Below are 4,365 nucleotides of genomic sequence, written 5' to 3' on the forward strand. Positions count from 1 at the left end.
TTCCCTTGTAATTTCGTTATAAACAAGAAGAGAAACCTAGATTATAGGACGAAATTGGAGTGTCTACCAAGAGGCGAGAAGTCGATCAGTGTCGCAGGGAGAAAAAAAAATTGAGTGGGGAAATAGTTTGTCCTCACATTTGGTTTTAAAAAAATTACAGAATTTGGGAGGGGGGGGCTTTTCCAATTCGTGCCCCTCCCCCCTCTAATCCAGTACCGCTTCTGACCTGAAGATTGCTCCACTCTCTCTGATCAATCTCCATAGAAGTCCATCTTTGACAGCCGAACTAAACCCCTTACAAGAAAAATTAGCCACTTGGGGCAGATGCCTTCTCTGCATGGGAGTGTAGTCAGAGGGAAAATGACTGACTGTGATTCCTTTACTCCAAATTCAGCCCAATTCCATGACTCCACAGCAATGGCGCACACAAGGGAGGGGTCCGGACCCCTCCCATAGGTCTTGCATTTTCCCCCGATCGATTACGTTAAAATGTATTTTGTACGTAGAGTAATTTCAAACAAAGGTAACAATAATTTCAGTTATAATAGGTGAAAAAATAAAATCCTCAGGTTAAAAGAGTTTAAAATATTGTGCACTTTTCCTATGACAAATTGCCTATAAGAAGCAGAATGTCGATTATAAATGATTGCAAAGTAAATAATCATGTTTTTAGTTTTGTAATTACATATTAAAATGAGATTCTATGAATTTGGATCCATTTTTTTGATTATGAGAAAAGTAAAAGAGTAAATTATTTTGCTTTCTGTTTATTTATTTAAGTATATTTTACTACATAATGCTAATTATTTATCCAATAGTTTATTTTTTCCTGTTTTTCGTTCTTGCCAATCGATAAAATCAAGTCAGTATATTTGACGATGCATTTTGCGCTATGATATGAGAGTGAGGCTCTCGGCCTTGGACCCTCCCTTTGCAAAATTCCTGTGTGCGCCATTGCTCCACAGCAATAACTCTGCCTTATTAGAAGTAGAGCATTTGCTAAAATGCTTTAGTAAGAAAAAGTTATAGAAAATGAGTTTACTGGTGTAGTTTTTAAAGACATGCATAAAAAGAAAAATTTTCTGCCTCATCAAACATATGAGGTATTTAATTTGCAAATCAATAAACGAGGAATCGGAGTACTATAAATTTTATGGGAGGAGGGAGCTTTTGGCTATCTTGGTCACTTTGGGTCCTTTCTCAGTCTAGACCTTATTGCTCTGGTACCCACATGTATGGTCCTTGACCCCTCCTAACCCTTGGCCTCGAATTTATTCCTTTGTTTTAAAAATCAATTAGTCACCCTTAAATGAAGTGCTGTAATCAGGAAAAAATAGTTGGATAAACACTATTCTTTTTAACACGCTTTTATTAGCTCCACTTTTATGTTTGTGAGTAACTCTCCTTTGGACTAAGAGCTGGTGGCTTATTACTGTTAGTACATTCCACCACTTTATGAGTGTTCGTGGCCGAGTGGTCTAACCCAGACAACCACAAATGTCTCTTAGACATCCAAAAAGGTCCATGACATATCCAAATATCCATTGGATTTGCCATACAGCTGATGGATATCCATATCTGGTTATGTCTATGGATATGGATTTCTGGTATATCTTCAAGACATCCAAACGGTTACATGTTTTGGATGTGGATATTCGGATAGCTTATGGATATCCAGGTTTTGGATATGGATTTTCGCAAGTCGTCTAGCTATCCAGATTTCTACATGTTTTGGATATAGATATTTGGATAGCTTGTGGATGGCTGTTCAATAACCTGAATGTTTAAAAAAAATATCCATCTAAGTCTCATTTATGGATATCTGCTAGATATTTGACTTTTGGATATTACTTGATTTGTTTATATTCAGGTCTCTGTGGCAAAATTCTTTTAATTTAAAGTTTTGTTGATTTGAGGTGAGTTTTTTTTAAATTCATTTCCTTTTAAAATGTGGTGAACTGAGAAAACTAACACTTCTTCTTCTAAACTTCATTGTTTATCAACAAAATCGCGATCGCGATAGGCCGAGACTTGGCTGCCGGCTGGCTGGCAGCCTAGTCTCCACAGCTAGGATGCCGGCTGGTTCACGTGACCTGTTTGACGGGTTTTTCACGTCACTGTACGGCAGCGGAAACCGAACAGATGTTTGTTTACAGATTGGAAGTCGTATTGTCGCTACGTATCAATTCGTATATATAATTCGATGTTACTTTTTTAATAAAAATATCGACAAGTTCATGATAGTTTGAACCGATACAGGTTTGTACTCTGTGATTACCTACTGCTACCGTCAAATTTGTTCTTTTGTTTGTGAACGAACGAGTCTATAAACTTGAAACTTCTGAATGAAGCCTATTTTTTTTCAATTCCTTTTATTAGTGCTGGAATGACACTAAAATGAGGCTTTCCATTTGTTTACTTGAATTGCTTACAGCAGTCTTCTTAATTGTCCTGATTATCCTGATAAAAAATATTTTGTCATGAGTATTAACTTTTGGTCCTGATGATCCCAACAGGTTTTCAGTTTGTTCCTTGGGAAAAGTACCTAATTTCTTCATGGTCCTTAATCTGAACTTCAAAAGGTTAAAATTAGCAATTCCCTAGTTAACCAGCAGTAATTAGTAGACTCCGGCAGTAATTGGTAATCCACTGCTTTTCTGATTTACCTACCCGCCATTGGAAACTGATTAATCAGTACAAACATTTTCATGTTAAAAGCAGTGTTCTCCATATACGCTATATACTCTCAAGCATTTTTTAGACATATAGCGTTTACCCTCAAGCTTCAAAAATTTTCATACTGTGATATATTATGTATATGATTGCATACACATTGTGCGTAATGGATTACTGGGAGTATATATACCCCTAAAGAAAAAACATGACTGGTTAAAAGTATTATCGCATAGAGGATGTAACAATGCTTATTGAATTATGCTGAATGAATTATTTACACCTAACCAATAGTTTTGAACTCCAGTTGGTATATTGCATCAAGCTGTTCTCTCACCATTTGATTCATAACTGTCAAGTATGGTAATGTTAATAACAACATATTGATACTCAGGGGCTGATACAGAAAACTATTTTGAGGGGGAGGGTTAGCTGAAGAATGACGACCCCCGTGAATGAACCTATGGTTTTAGGTACGAAAAATTTCAAAAACTGCTTGCGGGTAAATAAAAAGCATCAAATCAGCCTGGAATAAGACACCTAACTGGGGAAAAACATTGCAAATTGATTTCATGAGGAATGAGATGAAGTAGTTCAAATGTTTACTTTTAAAAATAATAAATGAAATGTTAAGATACTGTAATCATCTACATTTTATGCATAAAGTTCTCGATTGTTTAGGGGGGGTATGACCCTCCAGCCTCCATGACTCTCCCCTTGTATCTGCCACTGTAAATACTTTGTTTGAGAAAAAAATAGAAGGGGACAGAGGAATCACTGAGTAAAACTCGAAATGGAACCAATATTTTAAAGCTAACAAGGACCTGATTTTGAAAAAAAAATGGACTTTTAGAAACTTGCAACAGTGTCCAGTTGTGAGCCCTACAATTTGCATTGGTCTTTTTATGACAAATTTCCAGTGCAAAAAATAATAATAATAAATGAAAAACATGTGTACTAAACTTTTTTGCAATATCTGATGATATACATTTCATTTTGCTACTGAGTGCAATAAGATATATGTGCACTACTCTTTAAAAAATGTTAAGTGTTCTGATTTTTTGTAATTTTGTGTCCTGATTTTTTTTTTTTTTTTTTTTTTAAAAGCCACTACAAAGTCTCAGAGACATTTCAAGATTTCTCTCCTCAGTCATGGATTAAAGAACAGAAATTCACTACGTAATTGCCACAATAGTCGGGGCTTTCCCGAGTCTTGCTGTGCTATACTCTCCTGTTTGAACAGATATTTGGCCATAAGTAAGCCTTACATTACCTATTTAGTGCCGATTTTTATGATATGGTTCTATAATAACCAAGGACGGATGCAAGGGAGGAACGATCGGCTCCTCCTTGAGCCGAGATGCAGGAACTGTCCCTCAACCTATTTTTGTTTCTCGAGTTCCAAAAATGTAATTTTAGATGATCTATAATGTTGTGAAAAAGTGGGCTCTCTATGGGAATTTTTTTAGAATTGTTGTCTTGAAAATGCAATCGTAGAATGTTGCTTAACACTTTAGTAATATTAATCGGAACACAGGTAGTTTTTCAAAGTTCCAAAAACTCTATTCTAGATGACATTATGGAGTTCAGGAGATCACCCCCAGAAAGTATAAATTGAAATTCAAAAAAGCAATTTTAGGACACCTTTGATGACGTTTAGTTAAAGGAAAGGGTTCAGGACGTCCCAATCCA

The 4,365-nt window shown here is 35.9% G+C and overlaps 1 long non-coding RNA gene across 1 annotated transcript; it reads left to right on the forward strand.

Annotated features, from left to right (window-relative positions):
- Nucleotides 1–2,107: 2,107 nt before the first annotated feature.
- On the forward strand, nt 2,108–3,930 carry LOC129232249 (uncharacterized). The gene is made up of 2 exons (XR_008581329.1): nt 2,108–2,259; nt 3,781–3,930. It is a non-coding gene; the product is annotated as an uncharacterized LOC129232249 (long non-coding RNA).
- The last annotated feature ends 435 nt before the right edge of the window (nt 3,931–4,365 follow it).

Source organism: Uloborus diversus, unplaced genomic scaffold, assembly GCF_026930045.1.
Source record: "Uloborus diversus isolate 005 unplaced genomic scaffold, Udiv.v.3.1 scaffold_1115, whole genome shotgun sequence".
Taxonomy (NCBI): domain Eukaryota; kingdom Metazoa; phylum Arthropoda; class Arachnida; order Araneae; family Uloboridae; genus Uloborus; species Uloborus diversus.